The sequence below is a fragment of the Rhipicephalus microplus genome, unplaced genomic scaffold (assembly GCF_043290135.1).
Source record: "Rhipicephalus microplus isolate Deutch F79 unplaced genomic scaffold, USDA_Rmic scaffold_14, whole genome shotgun sequence".
Lineage (NCBI taxonomy): Eukaryota > Metazoa > Arthropoda > Arachnida > Ixodida > Ixodidae > Rhipicephalus > Rhipicephalus microplus.
The window spans coordinates 17,219,798-17,239,384 of record NW_027464587.1 but is presented as its reverse complement, the minus strand read 5'-3'; positions in this window follow the sequence as shown (position 1 = coordinate 17,239,384).

Here is a 19,587-nt window from a genome sequence, read left to right as displayed (position 1 = left end):
TTTATTTCCTGCATTCTTAAAAAAAGCTTAAGTAATTCCAGTTTTTAAAAAAGGCGATAAACAAACAGTTTGCAACTACCGTTCAATTTCAATTCTTTCCTGCCTCAGCAAACTAGTCGAAAATTGCTTGTTGAACGTCTGCATGGGTATCTAGTTAAACTTAAATTGCTTAAAGACAGCCAATTTGGTTTCCGTCCAGGTAGGTCAACAAGTCTAGCTGTACTGTCTCTAACTGATTACACAAAGAAAAGTATCAATTCGGGAAATTTAGTGGGTTTGATTTTTTTGATCTCACTAAAGCCTTTGACACTGTATATCATCAAGTCTTATTGCATAAACTTCAGTCCTATGGAATACAGGCCCTGCGCTTACATTATTAAGAAATTACCTACTTGACCGACAGTACACAGTACACGCCGCAAGTACCTTCTCTTCAACAAGTTATGCTAACCAAGGAGTACCGCAGGGCTCAGTATTGGGTCCTTTGCTATTTATTTTACATATGAATGATCTTCCTGATGTTCTTAACCCTTTGACCGTGGTCACTGAGTTATATACGCTGATGACACAACAATATCTTCATCTGATAAAAACACTGATGCTTTTGTTTCAAAGTTAAATCTTGCATTAAGTGCCCTTATGAATTGGTGCAGCAGTTATCACTTAGTTATCAACCCCACAAAAACTAACTTTATGATGTTTAAAAGTGCTCAGAGGTCATTATCTGCTATTCCCTAATACAACTTTGTATTCATTCCATTTCTGCTTGTTCTGATGTCGTCTTTCTTAGCATACACTTTGACCCATGCCTTACCTTTCGCAGTCACTTTAACCATATTAAGCGGAAGACGGCGTTTGATATCCGCGCATCAATCAAAGCTCGCCCTTTCTTTTCCCGTGAAGCTCTACTGGCGCTGTATTTTGCATTCATTCATAGTCATATTACTTACGGTGTAGTCTCATGGGGCAACACTTATGCTTGTCATTTATCATCATTACAGCACATTCAAAATCAGTCAATCCGCATTGTCACTTCTAGTTCTTCGCAATCAAACGCCTACAAATTACAACGCTCTTACAATATCTTGCCAGTAAATTGTTTGTTCCGGTTAAATATTGTGACCTTGTTCCACAAACTGCTGTATAATCAATTCGCATTCCCATTTATTACATCTGATCTTTTGCAGAATAATAATGTGACCAGATTTGCGGCTGATAAAAATTTCCTGTTACCCTCGCTCATACTAGTTATGGGCAAAAAAAGTCCGCTTTCAGTGCGATATCCTTTTGGAATGTGTTACCTTCTAGCATTAAGCGTTGCACTCCAATTCCTTTGTTCAAAAAATCTGGTCAAAAATGATTTTCTCGAATAACGGTACTTGTGATCGTTTACCTGTTTGACTCGTTTGTTCTTCGTTTTTTTTAATACCATGTTGTGTGTTTTGGCTTGATTTGTGATATAAATGTGCATTTTGATGTCCGTATATTGTAAAAATATTCTGTTGCTCTGTATAAATTTTACCGTCGATTTGTATCGACAAACCAAGGGTCCCACTAAAGTCTCTGGGACCCTCGTCTGTATATCTTGAATTTTGTACCTTGTTTTTGAAAATAATAAAACTTGAAATTTGAAGAAAGGAACGTGGCATTGCCCCCTTCTAAAAAGTATCGTCTCTATGCTGTAACAAAAGGCTAAAGTACAATAAAGGGTAAATAAACAAAAAGTAAAGCAATAAAGCACAGCAATAATATACAGTCCCCAGGTTTGTGAATGAAATGGCTTAAGTGGCACGACATGGACGACTTCAGGTCGAGCACGGCGCCGTTCAGAGTTCGTAATGCCATTGGGAACAACCTCGTAGTTTAGTGGGCTGAGGAGTCTAACAACTATGCACGGTCCAAAGTGCCGTCGCAGAAGTTTTTCACTGAGCCCACGTCGGCGAATCGGCGTCTATACCCAAACATGGCACCCGGGCTGTATACTGCACGAAGCTTCCTCGAAGATTGTAACGGCGGCTGTCGGCTGCCTGCTGATTCATGATGCGCAGGCGGGCGAGTTGATGAGCCGCTTCCACATGCTGAAGGTAGGCAGTGACGTCGAGGTTATCTTCATCAGCAACGTTTAAAAGCATAGCGTCGAGTGTCGTTGCTGGGCTCCTTCCGTAGACCAACTTGTACGGTGGAATCTGCGTCGTTTCTAGGACGGCTGAGCACATTGTACGCGAAGGTCACGTACGAAAGAATTTCATCCCACATTTTGTGCTCGACGTTGACGTACATGGCCAGCATTTCGGCGATGGTCTTATTAAGACGCTCCGTGATGTCATCAATCTGTAGGTGATAGGTGGTGGTACGGCGGTGATTTGTCTGACTGTACCTCAGAATCGCCTCAGTTAGGTCTGCCGTAAAGGCCGTACCTCTGTCAGTAAGGAAGACCTGTGGAGCACTGTGACGCAAGACGATGTTCTTGACGAAGAATTTTGCTACCTCGGTGGCAGTGCCTTCGGGCGGGGCCCTTGTTTTGGCGCAGCGCGTAAGGTAGTCGGTAGCGATGACGATCCATTTGTTCTCGGAATTTGATGTAGAGAACAGCCCCAGTAAGTCCATGTCGATTTGATTGAACGGCTTGCGAGATGGCTAGATGCATAGAGTGCCCTAAAATTAACTAAAGGGGACTCCGGCGCTGCGATCGTTTAGCGACCATGGGAATGATGGGTAGTACACACATTTGCCTAGTCTTCGTACTTGCGGGCAGTGAATCGTACTTGCGGCTTCGTTTATTGCTGGTTACGGTTCAGTTTTCAAGAAAAGAACAAACCCTTTTGAACTTCGTGACTTGATTTGAAAAGGTAAGCTTTAAAAAAATAAGGTAATGAAGCACAACTGCTGCACATTTTCCAATTGTTTCATGAGAAAACAGCTCCAAGCCACAAGAACACACACGGAGCCTGAAGCAGGCCAGAAGTACAAAGATTAGACAAATGTTTGTACAACCCATCATTCCCATGCTCACTGAAGCACCGTGCGTTGCAGCTACCGTAGACACTAGCGCCAGAGTTCCCTCTAGTGTATATTAAGAAAATCAATGGCTAGATGGGCTGGAGAAGTCAGGCTGGCCTAGTCGGCGGTTTCTTTCGTCGTTGGCCGTCCTGAAATGTCTTCAAATAACGAGTGACGTCGGCGGAGACGCGTGGTCAGTAGTATCTCATGTATTATTGCAAGCGTACGGGAAACACCAGGGTGTCCAGCCAACGCGTCGTCGTGTAGAGCATTCAGAACTTCGGGACGTAGCGCTGAAGGTACGACGAGGTAGTCGGCCTGAAGTGGCGAGAAGCTTTTTTTAAGAAGAACGCCATTCCGCTGAAAAAAAAGTGCCGCCATATCCACGAAGTGAATGATGATGAGTGGGCGAAGCTCTGAAGGTAAACCTCGTAAACCATGAATCCTCCGTACATTCTGCCCACTCGATTTCATTACAACGCTCCCCCTAGCGTACGTCGCCGCACTAAATCAAAAGATTGCCTTCCACAAATGACACGCACCATATGTGACATCGTTCCCATTTTATAACTTCTCGCATCTTTCGTCATCAACTTCAAGTACTGCCGTCTAGTTTATAACATCTTGCATCTTTTCATCATAAGCTACAAGTACCGCCATCTAGTGAACACTGCAAGGACTAAACGAGAGGTGGCTACATACAAGGTACGGCACCGCCATCTAGTGAACACTGCAAAACCAAACGAGAGGTGGCTACATACAGGGGACGCACAGCCCACGCCTTAAGGAGCTTCGCCCCTAAAAACGACTCGATTCCTCGCTTGAATACTTTTGGAGCACCGACGACCTTGCCCTCGAGGTATTCTACAAGGCTCCTGAGTTCCGGGTCCGCTCGTTGTCACTCGGCGAAGTCGTCGGCACTTACTGTTCCCAAGAAGCAGTCATTGTCTGCGTCGTCCCTCGGTGGTGGTTTGACGGGGGCAGGAGACAGGCAGTCGGCATCGGAGTGCTTTCAGCGTCGGAGTGCTTCCTTGCGGACTGCTAAACGGTGGAAATGTCGAATTCTTGCAGTCTCAGGCTCCACCTTGCGAGACGACCCGACGGGTCTTTCAGGTTCGCTAGCCAAAACAAGGCGTGTTGGTCACTTACAACTTAAAAAGGTCTTCTTGGTAGGAAGCGCAGCAACTGTTACACGGAACACACAACACAAGTGCTTAACATCAACTAAATGTTCATTGCAAACGTCAGAGTTTATAAAGGGGATGAAAGAGAAAAAGAATAATAAAAGGTAGACGAAAAAAAGCACACATGCCAGTTCCGTATATTACTTATCCGTTGTTGTGTATCACCCGATCCAAAAAACAAAGTTCTTTCCGCGTGAGCGAGATAGAGGGTGCACTAACACACTCGAAATCAGCGCGTGTCATTTCCTCAGCTCCTACTATCGAACGGGTTAATAAATCTCTGTTCCGATATAACACGCATGTGTTATTTAAATAAGGCACACAACCGCACTCCTTACAGTGCATCGCCAAGTGACCATCGGTACCCTTCTGCACTTTATTGTGGTGCTCTTTTAACCTCTCAATAATGCATCTTTCAGTTGTTCCCACATAAACAAGGCCACATGACAAGGGCTTTCTGTAAACAACCGACTGTGTCCACTCAACATATTTAAAGCGATGCTTAATTTGGCATTCGTTCTTTTCTTTCGAATCAGGACAAGTTTTGTGACATATTCTCGACAGTTTTTTTGGGGCAGACATGGCTATTCGGACGCCCACCTTATTTCCAATCTTTTTACGATTGTGTGCCACACAATGGATATAGGGGACAACAGCCGTTTTACGCTGCTGTAGGGAAGTGTTAATACGCTGCCTAATTTGTTTCTTTAGGTCCCTATGTAGCGATTCAGCGACGCCTATAACCATTCGTTGCGGGTAACCTGCTGCCTTCAGTCGCAAAACCTGTTGCTCAAAGCTCCTCTTCATGAGGTGAAAACAAGACTTCTTCAACGAATTAAAAGGGCGCATTCGTGCGACAAACCTCTTCACTACTTTGATATGGGCAGAAGAGAAAGGCAACAATGGCTTTTTTCTCCTGGGCTCTTGAAGCCAACAAATGTGGTCATCCTGAAATTGCAAAAAAGATCTAGGAACCTGAGCGTATCACCATAGGGCATCTCATGTGTTAGTTTCAGAGGCTGACAAGCTATCTCAAATACTTTAAGTGTCAAAACAGCAACACCTTGAAACTCTTTGGTATCACACTTAAAAAAAACCAAATAATCGTCCACAAACCTGAATATCTTTAAAACCTTAGTTCCCGACAACCTCTCATCACTTATTCGATCTAAGTGGGCCATAAAAATATCACTGAGGACGGGTGCAATAGCCGAACCAATACAAATATCCTGGTTTTGGATATAGGTGTTCCCATGCCAATTAACGAATGTGGACGTTAAGTACAAAGCCGGTGAATCCAAAGAACCTCAAACTGACATACCACAAGTGTTCTGAAAGGTCATTGCACCATGCTCAAGTATGCACTGTTCGACAAATTCTAGAAGCATTTTATGAGGTGAAGAATAGTAGAAATCTTGCACATCAATGGACAACGCCTTAACGACAGTTTTGGCATTCGATACCAAAAAGTTCACAGTCTGCTCAGAATTTTTGCTGTGAAATGGGTCAATAATTTGAAGGAGATTCAGCTTTTCCTGTAGAAAAAAACGCCACATTTTTTGCCAAGAACCCTGTTCCGAAATAAGTACCCGGAATGGCATGCCATCTTTGTGCGTCTTGCAACTAAAAAAACATGTCTAAGCCCAGTCTATCTCTTTTCATGATCTGTTTAGCCAAATCATGCAATAGAAGGCTGTTTCAAAAGTTTTTTGCAGCTGTTCGAACAGATTTGAGTGACACTTTTCGCTTAATATCGAATACCGACTCAATCGCCACTTGCGCTTTATGAAAAAAAGAACCATTTGGGAAAACACAGAACCCACCTTCTTTATCGGAAGGAATGACACCAAGTCCAGATTCTTTGAGGTATGTGACCACCTTCGTTATGGACACTTGACGCTTGGGCCTGAACTTTTCAAGCACATTGACGCCCTCGGAAATACACCGTTCCCTTTCACAATCCGTAGCACAACCAGAAAGTTGTCTCACAACAGACACGAGCTTAGGCGCTTCAAGTCTTGGTTCAACGGCGTACTTGAGGCCTCGTTTTAACGTCTTTTTCACATATTCAGGAAGAACGAGGTCATCCGTGGTGTGAAGAATGTTGCCTTCAGCAGGTTTCTTTGGTTGGCGCTTGGACCTGAGCTGCGACAGGATTGTTGACCAAATGCGTTCAGTTTTGCAGTCCACAAAGCCCCACGATTCACGCCATTTTTTCTTCTGGTTTGTTGAGCCGCGTTCCGTGTAGATCTGATTGCGCAGAAAATCTCGGCTGACGCCTGTCTGCCTGTGACACTCTGAACGCAGGATCCTGGCAACCCGGTTTCTATAGCTTACAGACAGCTGAAAACCACCACAAGAAGCCAGAACTTCTTGGAGTGTTAGCTTCATCCTTAAGCAAAACGAGAACGACCTGGCACGACATGTGACGAGGGCAATGAGGATTACCAGAATGGTTGGGTGAAGAGACGTTAATGGTGCAGAGCCCGCCGAACTAGAAATGTAACTCAATAAACAATTGTATCGGGCCAGTTGGCATGAATCCATCTTTTCTCTTTCACCCCCTTTATAAACTATGACGTTTGCAATAAACGTTTAGTTGAAGTTAAGCGCTTGTGTGGCGTTTTCTGTGTAATAGTTGCACTTCCTACCAAGATGGATTCATACCAACTGGTCCGATACAATTGTTTACTGAGTTAAAAGGCCTGCCGTAAATGTAGGGGCGAAACTTTGATGTAGCCCAGATGAATGAAAGGCACTCCTTTTCTGTTGTAGAATAGTTGGTCTCTGCCTTCGATAGCGACCGGCTAGCATAACTGATGACCCTTTCCTCTCCATCAGTTCTCTGCACAAGAACGGCGCCGAGCCCTACACTGCTTGCGTCTGTATCAATTTCTGTTTCGGCAAATTTGTTGAAATGCGCAAGTAACGAAGGTGGCTGAAGGCGTCGTTTTAGTTCTTCAAATGCTGCCTCCTGCAGCTTTTCTCACTTGAATTCTATGTCCGACCTGGCAAGGTTAGTGAGTGGCTCAGCGATCTGGGCGAAGTTTTGGATGAACCACCTGTAATAGACGCAGAGGCTGAGAAATCAACGGATGGCCTTCTCGTCGGTAGGTGGTGAGATTGCAGCGATGGTGGTTGTCTTCTGTGGGTCACGGCATACTTGCTTATAACATGGCCGAGAGCATGAGTTCCTCGTACGCGAAGTGGCACTTCTATGGCTTGAGGGTGATTCCTGGCCTCACCGCGGTGGTCTAGTGGCTAAGGTACTCGGCTGCTGATCCGCAGGTCACGGGTTCGAATCTCGGCTGCAGCGGCTGCATTTCCGATTGAGGCGGAAACGTTGTAGACCGTGCGCTCAGATTTGGGTGCACGTTAAAGAACCCCAGGTGGTCAAAATTTCCGGAGCCCTCCACTACGGCGTCTCTCATAATCATATGGTGATTTTGGGACGTTAAACCCCACATCAATCAATTTAGGGTTATTCCTGAGGTTTCGATTGCTTGAAATACAACTTCAAAGCACCGGAGATGTTCGTCGAAGTTCGAGGAGAACACAATGACGTCGTCCAACTACACAAGGCAAGTCTGACACTTGAAGTCGGCCAGTACAGTACCCATAACACGTTGGAAAGTTGCGGGAGCCGAGCAAAGACCAAAAGGCATCGCCTTCAACTCGAAGAGACCGTCTGATGTTATAAAGGGTGTTTTCTCTGGATCTCTCTCGTCAACTTCAATTTGCCCATAGCTGGTGCTGTGGTCCATTGACGAAAAAATTCGTTCCAAATCTGCATGTTACACCACAAACGTCGTCGAAAAACGATAGTCTTGCGTCTGGAGAAACTGAACAAAACGTTTATTTGATGTTCTGCGCAAGGAAATCGGTGAATGGTACTCTGCAGGCGCTGCGTTAGAGTGCCTCCAGCGTGTAGCGGAGGCGAATGACCGCACCAAGGCACGTTAGACACAAGTGCCATCTGGCAGTTATCTTCGAAAACGAAGGCGTGCAGCCCGCGGAGAAAGATGCGCGCCAGTCTCGGAGGTGATAATGTGTAGAACGCAAAGCGATGGGCAGGTTACAGCACCGTGACGTCGTAGCAAAGCGTTGGAAACACCTTCTTGAGCATTGCGTTGCACTGCAGCGCAGCGTGAGTAAATGCTACATTCCTTAGAGTTACTTGTGTGTGCCTCTTTTAGTATAAAGACAGACATAAAAAACATTGAAGTGTTGTTGTGGCGCCTTAGATATGCGCAATAATTAATTTTTCATTGACAATCGCACAACTATGAACGCTAAACCTTGAGCAATATTGGTGGGCGCTGCGGATGGGGTTGGCCATTTGATATCGTTTGAGGTATCGTTAGGGCAGACAAACAGACAAATTTAGAGACAGACAGAGAGACAGACAGATCAAAACTTTTCCGTCGAAGGTCTCCAAGAAAGACTATCGTCTTTGAAAAATACCACGCGACAAACCCGCTCGCGCGTCAGTGCGAACGATGATTCTTGCGCTCTGACGTTCCGCGTACGAACGACCATAGAATTTGCCCCATCGTGCTGTCTCGGCAGGGCCGCAACAATGATGGTGCCTTTACGACGAACACGTTTTGCTGTCGGCCACAAGAACGATAACCGCTGTGACTGCTTATCGCTCTCATGAACCGGTGCGAGGGAAGCGTGTCATTTGTACACGGAACGTTGGGGAGCACCAGAATCATCGTGCGCACTGACGCGCGAGCGGGTTTTTTTGTATTTCGTGAGTATTTGTAATTAGCAGAAAAACACTAATAATTAACGTACATAAAGCTCAAAACTATCTATTTAGACGTTTTGCAAACCCATCTACAACTTTCTCATCGAATTTTTTTATCTATCTTCGTTCCTTCAAAGTTATTTAGTTAAACAGATCTAATTAAACAGTATTTGAGAACACAAAAAGTAATCTAACTCCTGGCGACGGTGAGCAACGTGCATTTGGTCGCATCGTAATTACGTGTTCCGGCATATTTTTAAACTCTAGCTAAAGTTACATGGGACACCCTGTATACATTGTTGAATACCTAAATGCCTACAACATACTTCCCCGATCACATCACGGTTTTCGTGCTGGTTATTCTACTGTCGCACAGTTGCTTGAATTTATGAATGGCATTGCTTCTTCTCTTCACGACCGAGGACAGACAGACGCCGTATTTATTGGCTACTGTAAAGCATTTGGCCATGGTTTCTCATACTAAGCTTTTTGTTTAACTTCGGACATTTTTTGGTGAAATCAAGCTAGTTGACTCTATTGCAGATTACTATGATAACGCACCTAATTTGTAATGTTTAACTGCGTGAAGTCGTCTGACGTACAAATCACGTGAGGGGTGCCTCAGGCCACTGTTCTTTATTATCTATACAAATGACGTAGCAGAAATCATCAGTGGCACTCCAAATAAACCTGGAATGTATGCAAACGACCGTGTTATATATCGCTACATCTCTAATGTAGAAGATCAGGAAGCGCTGAATAGTGTTTTTTCATTGTTCTGTAACTGAAATGAAACTTAGCAAATGTCTATCAACGTCAAAAAGACTGTCCATCACCTTTTAGAATCAGAATACCAACCTTTTTATTTAGCATATGCTAATGAAGAAAGTGCTACGCTAGCTCGTGTCGCTGAGTTTAAATGCCTTGGTGTAACTATCACAATTGCGTGTGACAATATTAAATTGTCACACGCAAGTTGAAACAATCTGCTACAAGGCTCTTCGAGAACTTTGGTATCTCCGACGCGCGTTAAGCAACTCCACAAAAGAATTCAAACTGACGGCGTAAAAAACCGTGGTCAGGCCCATATTTTAATATGCGTCGGTTGTTTGGTCACCTCAGCACGAATATGACATAGCTATGCTAAAATGTGTAAAAAAAGCTATAAGGCTTATATTTCGTCGCTATGACAAAGTTATCGCCTAGTTCGCATGCGCATCTTCTATCGCAACAATATGTCAAACATCGGCGCACTAGCGATCGTGTCATCCTCCTGCATATTGGTCGATGCGACCAGCTTTAATGTTGTAACACCCATTTTTTTCGTTGAAGCTTCCGGATGCCGTACCCGACGATTCGATCTCCAAAATATTACGCCCTTTAGAGCTAATGTTGGATATATGGACTGTGAATATATGAAATGAGCTTGACGGGTTTCTGCGCCGGCTCGTTGCTCAGAAATTTGAAAAAGAGCCGCGTAAGCATACATTTTTTTGTTAAGTTGTATTTTTTCTCCGTTCAACATTTGTGCCCACTCCTGCTATGTCTCATTACTTCAGACAGCAATATTTGTAAATATATATTTGTAAACAAACAATTGGCCCCGTATCTGCATGTTTCTGCAAATTTCGTTGAAAGACGATAGTCTTGCATGTGGAGAGAGTAAACAAAACATTTATTTGAGGTTCAGCGCAAGAAAACCGGTGAGCGGTATTCTGGAGGCGCTGCGTTAGAGTGCCTCGAGCGTGCAGCGGAGACGAACGAGCGCATCAAGTCACCTCACACGTGAGACATGAGCGCCATCTGGCAGTTTTCTTAGAAAACAAATCGCGTGGCTCTGAGACGGGTGTGTGCGCCCATCTCAGAGGTGATAAGGTGTAGAACGCAAGGCGATGGTAGGTGCCACCACCGTCTCGTCTTAGCAAAGCGTTGGAAACACTCCCCATTCCGTGCAAGCGTTGCATGGTCAGTGCAGCGTGATAAGCGCTACGGTCTTTAAAATTACTTATATATGCCTTTTCTAGCAAAAGACGTACATGCAGAATATATACGGGTCGTTATGGTGCCCCAGACATGCGCAATAATTGCTTTTTAATTGACGATTGCACAAGCATGAGTGCTCAATTTTGAGCAACATTGGTGGGCGCTGCGGTTGGGTCGGCCGTTTCAAGTACCCGATGCCGTTAAGAGTGCACAAACAGACCTAATGTGCAGACATACAAACAGATCAAAATTTTGCGTCGAAGGTCCCCAAGAAAGACTATCGTCTTTAAAATACCTCGCATTGCGGGGGCCCATCGAGAGTGTCGTCTATCCGTGGGAGAGGATACACATCCTTCTTCCTGATTTCGTTCAGGCGACGATAATCGACGCTGAAACGTAGGACGCCGTCCTCCTTTTTCACTAACACCACATGCCCACAGACTTTTAGAGGGTTCGATTACGTTGTCGCGTTGCATTTAGTCGACTTGCTTTCTTATTGCCTCCCGCTTTCGCGTCAAAACTCTGGATGAGCTCCGACGGAGTGGTCTGGTACTCTCCTCTGTTGTGATGCGATGTTTTGGTACTGGTGTCCACCGAATGTTCGAAGACGACAAAAATCAGTCCTCGTATTGCTGGAGCAGGCTTTTAAGCCGTTCTTGCTTATGCTTCGGAAGTATCAGATTGACGTCGAAATTATTTTGGAGACCTCGATTCGACAAAACAAGTTCAGTAGACCAGGCGAGGGTGATAGCGTCACTGGCTTCCATAATTTATTCGAAATAGGCAACCGTCGTCTCCTTGCTCACGTGCTTGTATTCGTTGCGGAAGTTCGAGAGCATTACTGTTGTTTTCCCCTCTCTCAGCACATCTGCACCCCTTGCGACGCAAATCTCGTGGTTCATGAAAAGGTGCTGATCGCTTTCAACAACGCCTTGTAGGTATGTTGATTGCCCACAACCAACAGAGATGTTGATGCTGGAGCAAGGGGGAATGGTGATTTGGTCTTCCAGAACATTCAATGCCTGCTTTTCGGGTGGCTTGTGCGACGGTAGGGGTTGTTCTGTTGATAGTGTTATTGACTCGGATCTGAGATCGCCGATTGCACCATGAGCACTTAAATCCATACCAAGGATCACATTTCTTCAGCACCGCTGTAGTACAATGAAGCTTGCGGGGTAAATGCTATTGTGAACGCAGACTCACGCTGTACAGATTCTCTCCGGCGGTTACTAGGTGCCCTCCAGCTGTCCGTATTTCAGGGCCTTCCCAAGCGTGCTTGACTTTCTTCGACTTCGTGGCGAACGCTCCACTGATGACAGAAAAGTCGGCTCCGGTGTCGACGAGAGCTGCCACACTGTGGCCGTCGATAAGGACTTCGACGTCGCTATAGCTCGTCGCCTCGCGTTGCACTTAGGTTGCGATGATTGATTTGTGGGGTTTAACGTCCCAAAACCACTATATTATTATGAGAGACGCCGTAGGGAAGGGCTCCGGAAATTTCGACCACCTGGGGATCTTTAACGTGCACCCAAATCTGAGTACACGGACCTACAACATTTCCGACTCCATCGGAAATACAGCTGCCACCGCCGGGATTTGATCCCGCGACCCTTAGATTGTGGCGTCGGGTACCTAGCACCTCCACCAGATGTCATGGAGTCGTGACGTGAACGAAGGAAGCATACTGCAGGTCGAATAATGAATTGTTCAATTGGGCTGAACTTGTGGCCACGTAAAAGGAAAGTCAGCTTAAAGGAACAAGGTGAAAGCGGTGAGCAGGGTGTCGGCCGTCGATCAACTGACAAGTGGCGAAGCGTGTTGGCATTTATAACTTTGCCATGGAACATTCTAGCGTTATTGCTAGCAGCGACGTAGGTTCCAGAATAATCTGAAAGCTTCACGAACTGGGTGTAATCTTAATAAAACGTTCTGCTACTGCCTGAAAGCTCCTCTAACACCATAGATACGGTTTCTACCGAACATAGTGTAACGGCGCGATAACAAAACTTGAAGGAACGTGGCAATATGAACCAGCTCATACGAGGAACATCGGCTGAAAAAAAAAACGACGGTAGTTTCCGTCGCAACATAGACACTATATACGACGCCAAAAACGTCGCGTAGTGCATACGGAGTTTTTATCTGCACTGTGTTAGTTTTCAACATCGGTATTCATCGTAGCAGAAATCGAACCTCGCACTGGCCAGCACATTTTGGTGATGTGAAAACGTACGTTCCTACATGCGTTTATTCGTGGATTGTACGACGCTGAAACATTTGTTCGCTTCGATACAAATCGTTTACGTGTGTTGCCAAGCTAATAAAAAGCATGTGCTGGTTGGTAGAACTGTGATGTGATTTCGTGTCGGGTACCAGCGATGCTGACACATTCAGCTGTGAGCGGGTGAGCGGTCTCATTTCCAATCATCTAAAAGATAGAAACTCGAACGTGCGTTGCTGTGGTGATCGAAAAAAAAAAGTTGCATGATTAAGCGCGGCTGGTGTTGCCTCTTATTTCACTTCTCCATTCTTGTTCTCCTTTTCTGCCACGCTCTGTAGTACATACGTTGTTTGACATCATTATAACACACATATTCTATCTAGTTCAGTCTTATACTCATAGCTATAGGCATACAATGGCGCTTCTCCATCATTTTACAGTTTACCATAATATAACACGCGTTTCGTTCAAAGCTGGGCAGATAACTGAAACCTTTGTAAGTGAGAATCACCTGATTTGACTTCAGCTGCACGATGACACGATGGTAGGAAGAGAAGGTCACAACATGTATGCGCAGAATCAATGAAAGTGCGCTAGTACTGTCCTGCACTTTGCTTAGAAGTAATTCAAACAGTGCCTCATGTGACTTACGAGACCATTCATAACTGTGTAAGTATTTATCTGTTCCTCCGAACTTTAATGAGGTGGAGAAATTATTAGGTGGTTTGGAATCTTTCTATTCGTTTGCAAGGGCTGCTTCATTTCTGTTTAATTTTTTAGTATACGCATTAACTTGGACGATATATGATTGCAGCCAAGTACATTAAAACAAATATCAAGATATTCAGTTTAGCTATGCTAGAAAACTTGCCAAAAGCTTCTGTATAGTGCTCTGTTGCAATCCTATGACCAATATCTGTTGAATCGATAATTTCGGGCATGCTTTATTGCAATATAGGGTATTTTGACTTATGATGACACGTAAAAGTCTCCAACGCAGTGCTTGGCTGCAATCTCAAAACCAATATCTGTCTTATCGACAAGTTTCAGATGCATTTTGTAGATGGTAAAGAATAATTATGCTAGCAACAAAGTGCAAAAGCCTTCAACACAGCACTGATCTGCAATCACAATGCAGCTTAGAGCCATTCTTAGTCCTCTCTAACAGGTTCAAATAAAGTTATCAGACACTGGAATGATCTACTTGATTTGGTTCGTGACATCTGTGTGTCTGACATTTTAGAGGCACTTGTTCTATTTCTCTCATTTTTCTCTTTCTCTGATTATTTCACCGGGCTGCAGTCAGGAGATAGTCATATTTTTCTTTACTATTATGGGCAGTAATAGCGCACTAGCTCATGGGACGACGAGAAGGGACACAAACAAGCAATGACTCTCAACCAGAGATTTATTGAAATGTACAAATTATTTGAACACATAAGACAAACATACAGAACATGCCCAGAGGGGCCAGCAAGGAACCGCGTCGACGTCATTAACAATATAACGCTGCTGTAACTGAGCAGGCGCGACACAATTCCATTCAAAGAAACATGCTACGGATTAGGATTTCTTCTTAGGATTAGGATTTCATAGCCGATGGCCTAAAAATGTGGCATAACGACACGATGCACAGCTAATATTCTCAGCAAAAAACAAATTAGGAAAAACGTGTCCTATAGTGAATAAAAAGCATGATAAAAAGAACTTTAGGCAAAGTAAATGCGGGATAAAACAAAGGGACGCTTCACTATTCGGTGTGCTAGGGGTAGTGTACAAAATTTTCTTAACATGTTAAAAGGTGTATATCGAGCAAATAGGGCATTGTCTCTTTGCACTCCGGAACCTTCAAGACCTGCACATTCGCGAGTCTGCCTTCGTACTGCCACACGTGTGGGTGCAGGCCTTCGTTCAACGAAACAACACTGCTCTTCAAACATAGTGATCAGGTCCCAAGTTAACTTGGGGAAGCTTTCTATATCAAAAAAGAAGGGGAGTCCTGCGCTACTCAAACATCGGATTCTTTACAGGAAAAAGAAGAAATTCTAATTTGTGGCGTGTTTGTTTAAATTAAAGTTTGTCGCGCCAGCGCAGTTACCCGCAGCGTAAACTTGTTAATGACGTCGACACGGTCCCTTGCTGGCCCCTCCGGGCATGTTGTGTATGTTTATCTTATGCGTTCAGATCATTTGTATATTTCAATAAATCTTTAGTTGAGATTAAGTGGTTGTTTGTGTCCCTTCTCTTCGTACCATGAGTTTGTGCGCTGTTACTGCCCATAATGTATCACTAACTAGCCCAATTATCAGCCTTGCTTCATATTTGTTTACATTGACACATTTATTGCAATATTACTGTTTAAATGACTTAAATTTGTATTTCTGTACACCACTCCGGATTAGCCCCTCATTGGGATGCAGTATTTGAAAATAAATAAGTATACCATCCTAAAGCATTCCACGCAGTGCTCTGTTCCAATCTTACGACTGATATCTGCTGCATCATGAAGTGTGGGTGTGGTGTATTGGCTCGGAGAACAATTTCACTGCAGACAACATTCAAAAGTCTTCCGCACAAAGTTCGGTTGCAATCTCAGGGGAAGTGCTCATTTAAGTCAACTGCCGATTTTTCGGACACCCGAATTTTCGGACATGCCCGATAATTCGGACATCTTCGCGGCACCGCCACGAGCCCCATGGAATCAATGTATAAGGAAGTCTGGAATTGCGGACGCTCGAACCCCCTCGAGTCCAATTTTCCGGACTTTTTGGCGTGAAGAAAGGTCGGAAACCACCACTGACCTTCAGTGGAAACCACCACAACTGCGTGACACGCGATTACGATAGCATAAATGAGTGCGCTGGTCTACTGTGGCGGCATCTGTTGCTTGGGCTCGTTGATCGTTAGCGGAGAAACACACACGGCCTCCGAGATTTCTAACACTGGCCGTGTTTATCATGCAAGGCTGCTTCGCTGACAATTGAAACTATCCACCCGGAAATTTTTTGGCGCCAATAAAGTTCCTTTCGCTTTAGCGCTTGTGCTCGTACGTGCCACTCTGGCTTCCCGCGCAGCGCTTTTGCGAAGCGTTTGACCACTTTGAACTAGAACTAACCATCACACACCGATTTCGTCTGGCCACGCTGGCTATCTTGAATGTTTATCAGCGTCACCTCTGGAGTACCCGAGGCACCATCGCCTGCCGTCGCACTGTTTTGATTACGCAGCCCACATGGTGTTTGGCCAGCCTAGTGCGTGGTTGTGCGATCGTGTGAAGTGTGCTCTGCAACGCTAAGCCTAGGTGCTTCCACGCTCGTCAGCAAAGCCCTTTGTTCACATCGTGAGGATTTTGCTTGCCTGCGATGGCCCCCACTCTGCCTTCGTCGTTCTCGCCGATGGCACCGAAACGCGGAAAACAGTACCGTCGGTTAACGATGGAGAAGAAAGCCACCATTATTAAGTTGGTGAAGTGTGGCCGATCGCACGATGACATGAGCAAGGAGTTCGGCATTTCCAAGCAAGCAGTTTCCGATTTAGCAAACAGCAAACAGGAAAGCAAACAGGTTCCGAGATACCTTGACCCTCTTGATCCGAGAAATATCAATGAAATGGTGCTTTTTTTGCTTGCATTGAGAAATATTAGCAAAATGATGCGTTTTTTTTTTGCTTCCATTGAAAATTATCAGTAAAATAATGCGCTTTTTTGCTTGCATTCATTTTTTCGGACAGCCCAAATTTTCGGAAGGTTTTTTTCTCCCTAGAGCGTCCGAAAAATCCTCAGTTGACGAAAAGAAAAGAAAAGTGAGCCCCGTAACTGTCTGCTTCAGGGAGCGAAACCTCAACAGTAGCTCACAAGAGATGGGGGTGAGGAAGGATTAACAGGATAGGAATAAAAGAATAGAGAGAAAGAAAGAGAGATGGGCTAAGCGAGAGAGCTACGACATATCGAGGGGATAGGAGAGATAGGAAAGATGGAAACACGATCACAAAATTCTGAGAATGGGGCACCACTTGCGAGAGCTCTTGTCGGCGTCAGGAGATGGCGTAGAGCTAGTCCAGTCGGTCAGAGCTACGCTGTCGTCGGAGGTCGGTGTCAGGAGATGACGTAGAACGAGCCCAGTAGGCCAGAGCTACGCTGACGTCGGAGATCGCGAAGGCGCAACCGGTCGACACGGAATCCAGCGGGCGAGTCAGTCTCATGACTGATATCTGTGACTTTATGAAGTGTTGGGTGCGACTTGTGTTTTTAGACAATATTTTCACAATGGACAACGTCCAGAAGTTTTCCGTTACAAGATTCAGTTGCAATTTTTAAGCAATATCTGTCACATCATGACGTGTCAGGCATAGTTAGTTGCGTAAGATCATATTTCGAGTACTGAGAATTCCCAAAATAATTCTACGCAGTGCTTGTTTTTTATTTTATGAACAATAAATGTTCCATCAATAGGAGCCAGGTGTGCCTTCTTGCATTAGAGGATATTTCTAATACACATCAAAAGCATTCAATGCAGGGTTCAGTTGCAATTTAATTATTGATATCTGTGACATTACGAAGTGTCGGGTGTGGCTTGTCGCTTTAGAGAGTATTGTGACTAGAGACAACGTCCAAAAGTCATTCATACAGGGTTCAGTTGCAGTCTTATGAGAAATATCGGTCACATCATGAGGTGCCAGGCATGGTTAGTTGCATTAGGGCGTATTTGGCCTAGAGACAATGTCCAAAAACATTCTACGCAGTGCTTCGTTCCTATCTTATGACCATTGTCTGTTGCATCATTGGAGCCGGGTGGGCTTGCTTGTATTGTTGTATTGGAGGAAATTTCTAATACAGACATAATCAAAAGCCTTCCATACAGGATTTAGATGCGATCTTATGACCTATATCTGTGACATCACAAAGTGTTGGGTGCGGTTTGTCACGTCATAGAATATTTTTACTACAGACCATGTTCAAAAGTCTTCCATACAGTATTCAGTTGCATTCTTATGCATCGACCCTACATTGACATAACAGAGAAGGGGGCACTGCGATGAACATCTGCACCCCCCCCCCCTTTTAAACAGAATTCTGCGCACGCCTACGGTAGATGTATAGTATCCTAAACGCAATTTTGTTGTAGTCGGGAGTGGCAAACGCACAGATGTTGATTTCTGGTGCATACCAGAAACCAACATCACACGTTTGCATACGTGTGCCAGTCGTTGGCACATAACACCACACCCGTCGGCGTCTGCGGAGGAATTTGTTCCTTACGGTTTGCCCGGGTTACAGACGCGCTCATGTGACCCTGTTGACCGTGCATAAACAGCGTTCTTGGCCGAGTAAAGATTGCGTTTCACTCAATTGGATTTACGAAGGTCATGCGCCCGGTCATGACTGAATCGTGCCAAGATTTCCGCTTTCTATCGTTGCCTTCGCATTCGCTAAAAATAACGTCAGCATCTCGAAAAAGTTCTTGCGTCTCTAAAAGAAGGAAAACAATGATGCCGACCAAGTATGCACTGAAATTCAGGAGGTGGTTTTTTAGCGTTGCGGTGCTCCAATCACTCAGTACTTGCTCGGTCACACCGTTTTTTTTTCTAAAATAAATCTTAACGTTTCTAAAGATATTCGTGTTCTTTCCCTTAAAGGAGCACTGACAGAATTTCAAGATCAATATGGGCCCATACTTTGATCGCTTGGTATGCATACGTCTTCTTGGGCGAATTAGAGCGGCATCCGTCGCGTGGAAGTTATTTTAATTCGATGTCAAAAGCGTAGAAAAGCTAAAGAGAAAAAACGAAAAATAAACTGCCCTGCGACATCGACACTAGTGCTACGTGCTCAGTGTGATACATTCCACAAATACCATCCTGAGTGACGATGCCCTTGTAGCGATGACGTGTATGATCCAAGTGTTCTTATCGTGGCGCCGACTGGCGCCGAAGTGCAGAAACGAACTCGTTCGTGCACGGCCGGGCTAGAGCTGGGCTAGCACTCGCAGGGGCAGTCAGTCTAGCCCGGCCGTGGCTCGTCGCGTGTGATCATCATCGCACCGGTTTGAATGTTTTCGTGAAATTATCAAGATAAAAAACACCTTTGAAAGAATGGTGAAAGAAAAGGGCATGATTAAACGTGTGCTTGTCGGTCAGCATGTCGGGGAATTGTTGTGAGTTGCAGGTGAGTTGTAGTCGTCTAGATCGAATCACGATAAAAGCGATTTAAGGGTGTTTTTTCATATCGCGTATGTGTTACACATTAACACGACCACAAGCTATCAAAAGTGGAAAAACGTGTAGTCAGATATCATCGCTAACAAGTAACACGCAGGTATCGTTGAATTTTAGTTCATCTGTGGAATTCCACGTAAAGCTAGTAATACCGTGTCAACCGCAAGAGGCTGGATAGGTGGGGTCATCTGGAGGCGCGAAAACGAACCTGACAAGCAGAAAACGTGTTCTAT